The 15,460-nt window shown below is 42.8% G+C and overlaps 1 pseudogene across 1 annotated transcript; it reads right to left on the reverse strand.

The window, feature by feature from the left end:
• Nucleotides 1-2,895: 2,895 nt before the first annotated feature.
• LOC308526013 (pre-mRNA-splicing factor 38A-like) lies at nt 2,896-3,815 on the reverse strand (annotated as a pseudogene). The gene has a single exon. The product of its transcript is annotated as a pre-mRNA-splicing factor 38A-like (transcript).
• Nucleotides 3,816-15,460: the final 11,645 nt, after the last annotated feature.

Raw genomic sequence — 15,460 nt, forward strand, 5'->3', positions numbered from 1 at the left:
TGGGTGTTTTCAACTATCTTTAAAACAGTGAGAAAATTAAAAAAAATAAAATAGTGGGAAACTAATCTGAGTTATACAAAAAGTGAGTGAAAATAGATTGTGGGGAAATTAACTATTCCAGGATTAAAGGCTGATAATGAAACAGTATATCATAATCTTAAGGATATGAAGACTATTTTTTTATTCTGTTGCACACCACTGCCCGCTACATACCAATTAAGACAGCGGTTCTCAACCTGTGGGTCGCGACTCCTTTGGGGGTCGAACAACACTTTCACAGGGGTCGCCTAAGACCATCGGAAAACACATATATAATTGCATATTGTTTTGTGATTAATCACTATGCTTTAATTAGGTTCAATTTGTAACAATGAAATTGGGGGTCTCCACAGCATGAGGAACTGTATTAAAGGTTTGCGGCATTAGGAAGGTTGAGAACCACTGAATTAAGAGGATGTTCTCATTGAAAGATATCCAGTAAGAAGTAAACTTCATCCAGGTACCTGTTCATTCCACCTTTCTTATTGTAAAGATTATAAAGTGGTCAGTGATTCAAACCTTAGTAGAATTTACACACTGCTGCTTATTCTTTCTAAGCCAGTTTTTTTTTTTTTCATCTACCCTAAATTTATACATTTCTGCTTATTATTGCTAAGGCAGTAGCTTTATCTGCCTTAGCATGACTAACGAATACATACGAGAGTATAAAAAAATTATATGTTCTCTTCCAGTATTCACCTGAAAGATTAAAACCATTTTATAGTAATAAAACTCACAAGAAATAAGGGATCAGAATTGAAGCATTGCTTTGCAAATCTGTGTTTAATTAAAAGTACTATCATTAGTACTTTTTGTTACATTTATTATATACTAACCAAAGGGATAGGGTTAGCTATTTGGACCTCATCTAAGGTGAACTTTAATAAATAAAGAGGAGAAAAGATCTGGATAGTACCCTAGACTCTCTTTCCCCCATTCCCTTCCCACAATCAACCCACTCCATATGCTAAATTGATCCCTTTTTTGTCATCATTACATATCACAGAGCTTATTGCAAAATAAATTTCTTTTCATTTTTTGCTCTTGCTAAACTTGTTCCATATTTGGGATTTTGCAAGTTGTTTCCTAGATTTGGAGCAGTTTGAATGGAAGCGGTTATTTTTTTTTTTTTTTTGAAACGTTTAAATTATTAAGTCCTCTTTGTCCTTCAAGTTTCAAAACTGTCATTCAAGAGCCAGGCCTTCCTTATCAACGAATGGATGAGGAAATTTCCCACTTGAGTAATGATTATATCACTTTATTTTTATGTCTTGTAGAAAAGATAGTACCAAAAGTATCACACTCAATTATTTATACAGGCAGTTTGAAAATAGAATTATAGTACAAAAATATGCAAAGACACTATAGAATGTTTATGTCATAAAATTCATGCAATATTTTTTATGAACTCCCCAACTATTCCCTACTAAAAACATTGCCACTCGGACTTTTTTTCCATTTAGATTTTGATCCATTAATATCTCTTTTAAGTTAAAATGTGCTTTTTAACAGATTTGATATTCTGTTCATTCATACCAGACCTCAGGTAAATACAGTTTTGGGTCATCTAATTTAGTAAATACTCAGTCATTCCCTGTTCTGCATCCAAAGCCCCACCAACTCTCAGGGTGGAGTCATAATGCACAAAGAGGTTTAATCTGCCTTTGTGGCATTAGAGCCATCTTGTTCTCTGTAGTGAAATAGCTGATGACATTTTCCTCCAGGCACACACAGAAAAGTGACTGATTTTTCTGCACATTTATAACGAGAATTGGAAACAACTATGGAACCAATGCTTCTCACTATGGTCTTAAATACTTCTGCATATGTTGGCATCTTTGATGTATGATGGTCTGCATTTCTATCAAAATGGTCACATGTTCCCACTCATTGTACAGAATTGTGCACCTGTACTCATGAGGAAACAGATGCATTGGCATATATTCATCTATCTGATTTGTTTTATCTGCTATTTCTCTCACTACGTTGGGTATGGAATGCAATCTTCCCCTTGCTTCTTTTTTGAGGATTAGGTCACTACTTCTGGTGCTTAGACTTTGCATTACATTCTGGGCAGATATGAGTCTGAAGGTGTGCAGAAAAACGGGTAACAGAGCAGGACTGACCCTGCTCTCCTTAGAATAACCTGCTTGCAAGATGAACCTTTGGCAACAGCTAACCACAAGAAAGGTTCACCATCCTTAGACTCTTTGTGCAAATGATAGGATTATGCTGACCATTAGCTTTCCTTCTGGGATTCTGAGATTTTGATAAACAGTAAGCAGAAGGTACTTTGTAACCAACTCTCAATACTACATACTTTGGGCACTGAATCTTTAATGAGCTTCAAACTCATGTTGCGTTTAGTTGCTGTGAAAGATTATGCTTCATGAGACCCCTCATATGAAAAAGAGAGAATAAGGAAACCTGCACATAGATTTCCCCAGATACTACCTATGTCTTAACCCCTTATTATCTTCCTGTTTAACTTAACTGTTGGGGTCCAGCCCCAGCAGGTCCAGGGGTTCCCAAAGGTGTGGACAGAGTCGGCAAAGAAGGAAGGACATGGAGACAGCGTTCAGATGATCAGCATAGGTTCTCCAGCCAGGTTCTCTCTTTATTCTCCTGTTAAATCTGTATTTATGCCATTTGATTTTAATCCTATCCATTCTATTCCAAAGGTTAGGGCATTTATTATCTCCATTCCAAGGTCATTACTCTACTGTAAGGTTAAAAAACAAAAACACCCTAAAATATTCTTACAGCTGCCATGGGAGTAGATCTTAGTCCTTCCACATAGAGAGATGACTTCATAATTTGCAGGTGGCTCTTTGGACTAAACCTAAACTGAGTCCATTACTCACTTCCTCTCTGGCTCTTCTTGTGGCTTTCCTTAGATATTTCAGGAGATTTTGAGTGGCTCCTGTGTCTATGACTACGGTGATGACCTGGGGACTTGGAGCAGGATCTGTGCCTTCTATCTCGGGACCTGCTGAGGTGATGTCTTGGACTCTTGATCCGATGCCTCTTTCTGTAAAGGGAAGGACTCCTCCTTTTTGGAGACCGACTCTGCCTACTTCTCCTGTAGCGCAGTGTGGGAGAGCGACGGGGCTTGTCCAAGTCTCGGTAGCTTCTCCAGCGGTGATCAGGTGATGGTACTCTCTCCAACTTCTCATCCTCTTCTTCCTCTTATTCACTGGACTCGACATCATCCATGTCCTCTTCTAGAGCACTAACCTGAGGCTCCAATTGCTCAGCTTCCTCTAGCACATAGCATTTCTGTAGCCGGGGCAGAATGATATCACAGACTCTCACTCTGTAGTAGATCATCAATGAACTCAACTACGTGCATCAGTTCAAACTCTCCAGTTTGGTTCTGGCTCTTAATTTTCCTATAATCATTGTACAGAGGCTCCAAGCATTTGTAGCAATCAATTGCAGTGCCTGTCAGCCTCATATAAAGTGCTCCCAACGTGCGTACATACATGAAATCTTCATTTTTTTATAAACTCAACAATGATATTCTTCTCTGGTTGAATCTGAAGCATCTTCAAGGTCAAACACAGAAAGGGAGTTGGCTTTATGTTGCCACCATAGACGCCACCAACAAACCATAACCCCATGGCTTTATCAACTACAAATTCAGCCATAAGTCCAAAGTACTCCTCTTTCCAATACTTGGACTCATAGATTCGAGTCCGAATGATCTTCTCCACCAGATACTGCGGGTTGGTGCCGTGAATGCTGTGGGCATCCTTCACCGTGCAGTTCGCCATTTTAGAATGCTTTCAGTTCTATTTCCTTCGGGTCCTTTAGTGCATCATATCCCGGTTAAAAACACACACACAAAACAGATATGAAGAAGGATGAAAGAAGTCTACTTTAAATAGCTCACATTACCAGCTTGAAATCGGAAATGTTGCAGCATAGGGAACTCCCTGCCACGATAGAATCAAGAATAGCCAGGTTCTCTCTCTATTCTCCTGTTACATCCGTATTTATACCATTTGATTTTAATCCTATCCATTCTATTCCAAAGGTTAGGGCGTTTGTCATCTCCATTCCAAGGTCACTACTCTACTGTTTGGTTAAGCTACAAGGAAGTAACGAAGGAGATTATCCTAAGTAAAGATTATGTAATTTAAGCTTGATTGTTTGTAACTAAGGTGATTAACTAGCCGCCTTGTACTTAGTTAAGGGGTTTTACTGATTTATTCCCTTCCTTAGTCCTGTTAATCCCTAACTCCAGGGAAAAATTCCCACCTGGGAAAAAACCTTTCTCGGGGAGGTGGCCTTGGTTAGAACACATAGCGCTAAGAAGGGGAGCAAACATATTAAGAACAGTATGTCAGGTCCTTTGAAACATATGCTTTGCAGATGTTTCTTCCCTGCAGCGACTGTGTCAAGCCACAAGATGGACCAGCTTCCGGCACTTAACCACTAGGGCAATACATCTTAGCTGCCAGATAACTATATGCTGAATCCAGTGAGTCCTTCTAGTGAATATCCAAAAGTGGGTGATCTTAAGGGCCCCCAAAACAGAGGGGTCATGTGAGACACAAACAGACAACAATGACAGCAAAATGATGTCTTTTCTTCTTGCTTTCACCACTCTGATCTATCTTCTCCTGTCCTAGAATCTTCTGGGATTTTTACTAACTAGGATATATTTTACAATGGCCTCTGTCTAAAAATAAAAAAAATGGCTTTTTGAAAGCATTTGACAATTAGCCAGGTACATTAGAATGATTTTGAGGGAATGTATACCTATTAAACTTATTGGCATGTTTTTCCAGTAGGAAAAAGAATGTCTGTGAATGATTTCAGTCAAAGGGACCATATGGAATGCCAAAGAACCAGAATAGAGCGGATTGCATTGAGTTGGTAAGGAGGCATTTAGGATGCTGATCTGATACAGCAGTTTAGGATGAAAGTGGCCTGAACTAAGATAGTTGGAGTGGAGAAAGTGATATAAGAAAAGCTTAAAGATCATGTTCATATGCCTGCACAACAAACAGAACACATCAGTTGCACTTTTAGAGGTCTCTCTTAAATATCCTTTTTCCTACCTGTCTTACACTGGGGAAAATAAAACTTATGTACCTGGAAGGAAAAAAAAAAATAGCCTCACTAACTTTATGTTGGCATTGAATATGATACAAAGTCAATGGCTTCTTTCTGAGTTTTCTTCTTATTTAGATTTTGTCCAGTCAATTCAGCCAGAACTCTGTCCATTTTTATCTGATTACTTCCATAAACTTTAACATTTTTTATAAGGCAACTTTGAACAAAATGAATTGCTAAATGTGGCAATTTCTGAGATACCAGAGAAAGGAGAATAATAAAGCATGTTGGCCTTCCCCAGTCTCAAAGGCTAATTTTCTCCTTTCTCTGCACCATGCATTGTGTTGAATTCTGCAGCACACTTACTAGTAGCTAAAATAAATAAGAATGAGGGGGAATATTCTCTGACAACATAACAATGGGGACTTGAATAATGACATGCATCAAGGGCCCAGTTCAATTTTTATGGAAGAACTTATATTTTGAACCAGGCCACAGGTGGCAGGAGGTTTACAAAAGTGAATAATGTACGAGTCTTTCCTTAAAAGAATTTATAGTCTTTTTGTGATTAGAGGATTTGAGAACTATGCCTGTGGCAGTCATTTCGTCCTTCTACCCAAATAGTTAGATGGTAAGCCACCCTCTTATGGCCTTTCCTAGAATGCGTTTTTCGGAATATCAAACTATCAACAGTTAGAAGGATACACTGTCTAGGCCAGAGAATACAGTGGCAGGAATATTTAGCAGGAAACAATGATAACATGTTCTCAGGGAAGAGGTCATTAAAAAGTGATAAGAGGTGGGAGTGGATAAGATCCACCTTGTGATTTGGGAAAAATAAATAGGATTTGGGAGGTAAGGAGAAGGGAGAAAACATGTGAGTCTTATGTTAACTTGTGGTAGAAACAAATTTTAAGTTCTCTTTTAGAAAAGCAAATATATGTATAAAGATATATTAAATGGGGACATAACACAATTGAGGGGATGGGGAAGATTTCTGAGATTGTGTTTGTTTTAAGGCAGTTTTGTCCTGAAATAACCAAATGAACATTCTTCTGGATGCAGTTGTTTTTGCATCAACTATCACTATAATATACTTTTATTTTTTCACATCATGCTCATTATTTATTGCTTTAAAAGTACCACTTAAAGATAAATATCATTGATTTCACTTATATGTCGAATATAAAAACAAAATAGAAACAAACTAATAGATACAGAGAGCAAACTGATGGCCCAAATGGGAGGGGCTGGGGTTTCTGGGTGAAAAAGGTGAAAGGGATTAAGAAGTATAAACTACCAGCTATAAAAATAGAATGGGAGGTAAAGTTCAGTATAGGAAATATAGTCAATAACATTATAATAACTATGTGTGGTGTCAGATGGATACTACTTTCTACCATGGTGATTTCATCATAAAGTCTAATAATAATTGTGTCCACCTGAAACTAATATGTCAACTCAAAATAAAAAATAAATGTTTAAAATAAGTACACTTTATTGTGCACTTACTATGTTCCAGACCAGGGGTCCTCAAACTTTTTAAACAGGGGGCCAGTTCACTGTCCCTCAGACCGTTGGAGGGCCGGACTATAGTTTAAAAAAAACAACTATGAACAAATTCCTATGCACACTGCACATATCTTATTTTGAAGTAAAAAAAAACAAACAAAATGGGAACAAATACAGTATTTGTATTTGCATGTGGCCCGTGGGCCGTAGTTTAAGGACCCCTGTTCCAGACATTGGCTATATGCTTTACATGCAATGTATCATTTTAAATATGAGAACAGTGTTGGGGGTAGTGGTATGACTTTCCTAACTCTACACTTAAAATCCTGAAGCTGTATGAGGTTTTATGGCCGACCCAAGTTTTAACAGTCAGAGTCAGATCTAGATACTACATTATTTAGGAAATAATGCATGACAAAGACACAACACGACTTCATTCTTAAGTGATTCTATGGGCTTCCTTACATGTTATTCACATGCAATAGCCGGTGTAGGGGTGGCTCCCTTAATGTCTTGCTTTCAGTTATTAAGTATATAGAGAATAGGCTGCTCTCTGCCCCAGCCAGGGTACAGCATGTCTTCTCACTCTGAATATTCCCTATTGCTGTTTGTGTGTTGAATCCATAATCTTTGTTGATGTGGAGACAATGTGGAAGCTTTCCTCTACTAATTTTGGAAGAAATAATTAAACTCTCCATTCAGCTAGAGGTCCAGGAGGCTATTCCAAAGTTTGTTACTCTGTAGCCTGGACAGCACAAGGTTGTGAGAGGCAAATTTATTTATTTATTTATTTATTATTTTTTTATTTTTTTAAATATATTTTATTGATTTTTTACAGAGAGGAAGGGAGAGAGATAGAGAGTTAGAAACATCGATGAGAGAGAAACATCGATCAGCGGTCTCCTACACATCTCCTACTGGGGATGTGCCCACAACCCAGGTACATGCCCTTGACCGGAATCGAACCTGGGATCTTTCAGTCCACAGGCCGACGCTCCATCCATTGAGCCAAACCGGTTTTGGAGAGAGGCAAATTTAGATGCAGGCTAAATGTTGCCTAAGAAAGTGGAATTCAAAAATAAGTTATCTTGATGGCAATCAGTGAAAAAAAATAGAGGAGGTTTTGAAAGATTCTGGACGGGAGCTGAAGCAGTTTGTAATAGATTATTATGCTGCATTGAAACCCGAGGTAATGATAGAGAGCACCAATGATTAAGGAAACAACACAGCACTCTTATAATTGTCTGCAGTAATCCTTTAAACATAATAAGGGAAGAGGAAACAAATATTGGCAAGTTACCTTAGCATCAGGTTGACAATATGAGTTCAAATGAAGACCAAAAGTTGAAGTGCGTGGGAGATCTAGTGAGGCACCGCTGACGTGACAAATGGGGGCGTGTCTAGTGGAAGTGGCAGATAAAGTGAGTGTGGGTTGACGACACATGTGGAAAGACAGGAGGCCAAAATATGGGTCAAGAGCAGCTAAAGTAACAGCAGGGAAACCAGATAATAACACTAACTTAGGGAAAAATTTCCAAATCACCACGAATGACTTAAGTATGGCTACTTTTGTGGGTAACAGAGTGAAGTAAATATTGTCATTAGCAGAGTATAGGAGGACTTTGAGGAACTAAGATATAATGATGCTAAGAAATTAAATAAAGGTAAAATATTAATAAGATTAACTCAAGTTGAAAGATTATTTTTTCTATTTTTATTTTTTTGCCTGCAAACCGAGTCTTTATTTTATAGCCAGATTCCATGAGGCAAAGTAAGGGCGTGGCCAGATGTTTACAATGTTCTCGTGGGTTTTGAATCTACACAATTACATGCATCTGATCAAACTTTATTTACTTGCTGCACCTCTGGCAACCCATATCACTAGCCACCTGGGAGCCGCTTTCCACACCACCTCAGACACATATCTGGATTTTAAGAAATAAACAATACACTTTTATTTTTTCAACAACTATTGGTCATTGGAAACGTGTCAGCCACTCCCTTCCTCCCTGAAATCAATAAAAAATATAAAATAAAATAAATACATCTACAAACACACACACCTTACAGGGAGGAAGCTCCGGGCATGGAGGCCCTGGATGTGGAGGCCCTGGATGTGGAGGCCCTGGATATGGAGTCCCTGGATGTGGTATCCCTGGATGTGGAGGCCCGGGGCATAGAGGCTCTGTGCATGGAGGCCCTGGGCATGGAGTCCCTGGATGTGGAGGCCCTGGATGTGGTGTCCCTGGATGTGGAGGCCCTGGATGTGGAGGCCCTGGATGTGGAGTCCCTGGATGTGGTGTCCCTGGATGTAGAGGCCCTGGATGTGGTGTTCCTGGATGTGGTGTCCCTGGATGTGGAGGCCCGGGATGTGGAGGCCCTGGATGTGGTGTCCCTGGATGTGGTGTTCCTGGATGTGGTGTTCCTGGATGTGGAGGCCCGGGATGTGGTGTCCCTGGATGTGGAGGCCCTGGATGTGGTGTCCCTGGATGTGGAGGCCCTGGATGTGATGTCCCTGGATGTGGAGGCCCGGGGCGTAGAGGCTCTGTGCATGGAGGCCCTGGACATGGAGGCCCTGGACATGGAGGCCCTGGATGTGGAGGCCCTGGATGTGGTGTCCCTGGATGTGGAGGCCCGGGGCACAGAGGCTCTGTTCATGGAGGCCCTGGGCATGGAGTCCCTGGATATGGAGGCCCGGGCCTAGAAGCTCTGTGCATGGAGGCCCTGGGCGTGGAGGCCCTGAATGTGGAGGCCCTGGGCGTGGAGGCCCTGGATGTGGAGGCCCTGGGCGTGGAGTCCCTGGATGTGGAGCCCCAGAGGTGGTGTCCCCGGGCGTGGAGGCCTTCCTCTGGTGCTTCCGCAGGTGGCGGTGGTAGGTGGAGGACTGGCGGTAGGTCCTCCCGCACTGAGCGCATGCGTAGAGCTTGGCACCGGTGTGGATGCGCTCCTGCGCCTGCAGGTCGGTCGGGTGGCTGAAGGCTCGGCGGCAGCGGCTGCAGCAGAAGGGCCTCTTCGCTGCGTGGATCAGCTGGTGCACATGCAGGTCCGAGGCCTGGAAGAAGCCTTTGCTGCACGTGGCGCAAACGAAGGGCCTCTCATTGTTGTGCCTCCTCTGGTGCAGCTGGAACCGAGAGAGGTACCCGAAGACCTGGGGACACTGGTCGCACCATACAGCTTCCGGGCGCCCCCCGCCTCCCGGGGCGCCTGTGGGGGAGGCTCTTCCTGGACGGTGGGGGCGCTTGGACTTGCTGAACCAGAGCTGCGTGGACTCTCCCAGGACACCTCGCTCTCTGCCGGGCCCTGAGGGCTCTCTCCCTGCCGGATGAGCAGGGAGGGCGGTTGGTGGTCTGGACTGGAAAGGTTGTCGCCATCTCCATCTGCATCTCCTGGTGCTGTTGGCCGGGGTGTCTCTGGGGGAGTCCGGGAGGGTGTCCCCAGGGTGAGCGCCGTGGGGGCTGCTGCTGAGCGCTGCTCCTGGAGGTGGGCCAGGACCTGTCCTAAGGGCATGTTCCCAGAGAACAGGGCCTCCTGCCCCTGCATGCTGACATGGACCGAGCTGGGGGGCCTCAGGCCCTCATCCCCCAGGTCCTCCATGAACGCCTCCATGTCTCTGCCACTCGACTCCCACTTCTCCTTCCAGGCGGCCCTCTCGCTGCTGGGCCTGTTGAGCAGGAACTGCTCCATCGCCAGATGGGAAATCATCTCCTGCTTACTGTGCGTGTCTTGCTCCAGCCACGAGCAGAGGGACCCATAGATGCCCTGCAGCTCCGCCTTCCCAAGCCCATGGCTGCTGCTGTTCAATGAGATGAGCCCGGGGCTGGGGAAGCCGACCTCCTCCGCCTCCTCTCCCTCCTGGTTGACGGGTCCTCCGCGAGATCTAAGCTGGAAGTTTCCTCCCCCGGGACCGTTCCTGGCTGGTTCATCTTGAGATGCCATTCTCCTCACGGACACAGACGTTCACGCTGGGTGTTCCTGGCCCAGTGCTGAGCTGCTGTGGGGCTTGGCTGTCAGCTCTGGTGTCTCTCGAAAGATGATTGAGTCCTGGATGGTGTGACTCAGTTGGTTTGGCGTTGTCCCATGCACCCAAAGGTTGCCAGTTCAATTCCCGGGCAGGGCGCCTGCCCAGGTTGTGGGATCAATCCCCTAGTAGGGGGTGTGCAAGAGGCAGATGGTTAATATTTCGTGCATACTTTGGTGTTTCTCTCTCTTCCTCTCCCTTCCTCTCTCTCTCTAGAAATCAATAATAACAATTTAAAAAAAATCTTTTTCAAAATATTCTTGTAAAGGTTGGAAGGCAATGATATAATAAAACACTGAAGTTTTCTCTTTGCCCCTTAGTTATCCTCCTCAATATTTTACCTTATACAGTATTCAGTATCTTTAACTGTAATCATTTATATCTCTTCCCACACCGGAATGTGAGCTCTGAAAAGGCAGAAAATATAGTTTATCTTCTTTATTTAAAAAATATACAGTTTTACTAATTTCAAAGAGGAAGGGAGAGGGAGAGAGTGATACAAACATCAAGTATGAGGGAGAATCATTGATCGGCTGCCTCCTCCACACCACCTATTGGGGATTAAGCTGGAAATTCAGGCATGTGCCCTGACCTTTAATGGAACTGTGACCTCCTGGTTCATAGGTCCATGCTCAACCACTGAGCCTCACCGGTCTGGCTTATCTTCTTTCACATTTGTTAGATGAATGGATGAGTGTATGGATGGAAGGATGGAGAGATAAATATAACAGTAAAAATATAATATATAGCAAAGCTATGGATTATACAGAAAAAAAAAAGATGTTATTGACATGTAGGGTATAATGATGCAAATCTATAGGTATCATGGTATAAACACACTGGAAAGTCCTGTGTGTAGAAAATGTTCTTCTTATTTTTTTTTTCTTGGGAGAAAAAGTAATTTTCTTTTTACCCTCCCAAGTTCTTCTGTCTGGTCTAATAATCAGATTAAGAAGAGCCAGATTGTCAGGAGAAAATAATCAAATTTTTTATATAAGTACAAGGGGACACATAGAAGTATATGGGCCCAAAGACACGTCAGGCAGGTAAGGCTTCTATGTCTCTGTAGACTAAGGAGAGGGAAACAGGAAGAGAAGCAGGGATCTGGGATTTCAAAGAGAAAGTAGCCAGTCATTTCATAGGTAAAGGTGAAAGAGCAAACATTTAGTTAAGGTGAAAGAGCAAACATTTAGTTAGTTTCTGGCCAACCAGAAACAATGGCTAGAGAGGGGAGTCTAGCAAACAAACTTTGAGAGAACTCCTTTTCTGTCACCCTGAGTTTATGTTCAGCTAAAGTGAGAGCTCCCTTCCTCTAAACAGGTTTTTCTATCTGAATTCCTCTAGGGATGTACTGGGGGGGAGGGGGGGGTAGTTTCTGAGTCCTTTGTTTCTTTAAAATAATGAGCTTAAAACAATATCTCAAAAAGGCATATTCAGGAGTGACAAACTCAGATTCTCTTTAATTCCATGAATTAAAAATATGAGAAAAATAAATGTCTTCTCTTAAGAAGTGCTTGTCCTGGCCAGTATGGCTCAGTGGATAGAGCGTCGGCCTGCGGACTGAAGTGCCCCAGGTTCGATTCCCAGTCAGGGCACATGCCTGGGTTGCGGCTCGATCCTCAGTAGGGAGCAAACAGGAGGCAGCCAATCAATGATTCTCTCTCATCATTGATGTTTCTATCTCTCTCTCCCTCTCCTGTTTGAAATCAATAAAAATATATTTTTTTAAAAAGAAGTGCTTTTCCTAGAGAAGGGTGCCAACTGAGGAAAGGTAGAAGTTGAGAATGCTGCTTCTGGAAATATTAGGAGTAAACGTCATCGTGGAAGGGAGGGAATATAGTTGAACTAGACTGAAACAAGCTTGTGGGTGGAGCTAGCAGAGGAGTTCAAGGAATGCAGCAGAGAGAGGCATGAAAAAGGCAGGAACCTGAACAGCTGGCTGCAGGAACTAAAGTTCAGCACAGGGAGCAATGCAGAGGCAGGAGGAAGTCCAGGTCCCGGGTGCCAAAGGGAAGCTGGTGCCAGCCGCCGGGGGGAGGGAAGCTTACTCTTGCACGAATTTCATGCATCGGGCCTCTAGTTCATAAATAAATGAGCAGGCTGTGCCCCAATAAAACTTTATTTTTTGGATACTGACCTTTAAATTTCATATAACTTTAATGTGCAATATTATTCTTTTTATCCTTGTTCAACTATTTATAGATATAAAATCATTCTTCACTTGTAGGGAGTAAAAAATGCAGAGGGATATTAAATTTGACCCATGTGCTTTGACAGCTATATGCATATTTATGTTTCTATATAATTTACTCATTCATATGTTGTATAAGTATATTTTACCAATTACAGATACATCTCTCTTTAAAGGTGTGCTACTTTCTGTAAGAAAAAAAGGTAACTGAGCAGTAATATTTCTTAAGAGTTGATCAGTTTGATTAAAAAGGAAGAATTCTGCCTTAATGGTTATAAATGACACTTAGCCAGGGTTTTCTTGTCAACTGGCTGAATGAAAAACGATCTTTCAGAGCTGTTAGTGCAGCTTTAGCTGAACAATAAGAATAAATGGGGAAATAAAATGTTCAAACTTAAACACACTGAAGAACTAGTCAAATAATTTTGATCTCAGCCTCCAGATATTTTCCTACCCTAAAATAAATGCGCCATGCAAATGTTGACTTGTTTTATTATTTTTGTGGTTAGTAAGATAAGATCCTTCTATAAACTCTGAGGATATCACATCTACATAAATTGTGCTTATAAGTAACTTTATAATTTGAATGTTGAAATTTGTATATTCCCAACATCCTCCCACTCAAATAGGAGTGTCTGATAATTTTATATTTTGTGCATTCTAAATATTTGGGCCCCTAGGTCATGGCCACTTCCTCACAGATGGTCACTGGGAGACAGACACTTCATTTATTTTTCTATTCTCTCTTCTTTATGAAAGTTCTTTCTTTTCTCTAGGTCATCTGATTATAGCTAAAGATATATCCCGGGGGCTTTATTTCCAATTCTATTGCTAGCTTATTTTATAACCTGGAACAAACTTCAGCACTTTATAAAAGTGCTTGAGTATCAGAGCTGAAAGGAAACTTTAACATCATTTACTCTAATATCCTTTCATTTTTCTGAATGAGAAGATGAAATTAAAGCTCAGAAGGGTGAGGAGAATTGCCAGATGTCAAGAAGTTTGTCAGTAGCAAAACCAAAGTGAAGCCAGACATCTCAACAATTCCTTTAAAACTCATAGTAGTGAGCCGTTCAGCTTTAGGTAACATTAAAAAAAAAATAGTGAAAAATACTTACTTATCTTATTTCTTTAGTAGAATAGGCAGACCTATGTGGGAAACTCAGTTATAATCAAACATTTAGTAGTGATGGCATTCCTATATAATAAAAGCTAATATGCAAATAGACCAAAGGGCAGAAGAACTGGAGCAACCGACCAACCAGTCGCTATGATGTGTGCTGGCTACCAGGGGGCATGCATGGAACATGGCAGGCATCAGCCATGGTGGGATGGTGGAGCAGGTGAGCTGGGCACCAGACCAAGGCAGGCACTGGTCGCTGTCATGGGGGAGAGTCTCTGGTGGTTACTGAAAATCTGTGTGCCGCAATCCTGCCAAGCACTTGCACCTGCTGCCAGTGCCAGCCCCGCTCACACCCACAGCTGGCGCTGGAGCTGCTGCTCACACCCGATGCTGGTGCCCAGCGCCAGTCCTGATTGCTCAGCGCCATCAGTGGGCATGAGCAGCAGCTGCCTGCCCTGATCACCTCTGAGGGCTTCTTCATCTCTCCCTGCTTCTGAGGGTTGATCAGGGCAGCAACCACCACTCACACCCACTGTTGGCACTGGCCCCAGTCGCTCCGTGCCGTAAGCAGGTGTTAGCTGGGCCAGCACAGTCTGAACATGGGAGCAGTGGCAGCAGGAGTGGTGCTGCTGGCAGACATAGGACAGGGAGCCACTGTGGGAGGGGCCAGATGGGGGCACGGAGGGTGGGCCGAGACCTGCCCCTGTGCCTACCACAGACTTGCAGCCCATAGTTCCTTTCAAGGAGCACAAATTTGTGCACTGGGCCCCTAGTGTGTGTGTGTGTGTGTGTGTGTGTGTGTATAATTGCACCTTTTTTTAAATCCTCACCTGAGGATATTTTTTTCATTGATTTTCAGAGTGGAAAGGAGGGAGGAACAGAGAGAGAGAGAGATCAATGTGAGAGAGAAACAGCAATTGATTGCCTCCCACATGAGCCCTAGTTGGGGGTCAAACCCAAAACCCTTGGGTCCCAAGGCCAACATTCTAACCACTGAGGTAAACCATCCAGGGCAAAAATTGCATCTTCTTTATCCATTCTATCCATGGGCACTTGGGTTGCTTCCATAGTTTGCCTATCCTATCTAATAAAAGAGAAACATGGTAATTAGCCATACATCCGCTACCCTTCCCATTGGCTAATCAGGGTGATATGCAAATTAACTGCCAGCCTAAATGGCAGCCGGCAGCCAGGCAGCTTGAAGCGAACATGAGGCTTGCTTGCTTCAGTGACGGTGGACTCCAACGTTCCCCCGCCTGCCTTGCCGGCCTCTGAGCTTGCAGTGTGAAACATTGTTACAAATATAGAAGCTAAACAAAACCCCAAAAACCTGCTTTCAGCCGGCCGGGATCTCAGAGCTGGAGTTGAAACAGTGTTTCGATTATAGAACCCAAACAAACCAGATATCGGCTTTCAGCAGCTGAGGCCTAAGAGTTGGAGCCAAGCCTCAGAGCTAAAGCTGGCCCAGAATAAAAAAGAAAAAAAAAGAAAAAAAGGAGTGTTTGGGAGCTTC

Source organism: Myotis nattereri (assembly GCF_964212035.1).
Source record: "Myotis nattereri genome assembly, chromosome: 10".
Taxonomy (NCBI): domain Eukaryota; kingdom Metazoa; phylum Chordata; class Mammalia; order Chiroptera; family Vespertilionidae; genus Myotis; species Myotis nattereri.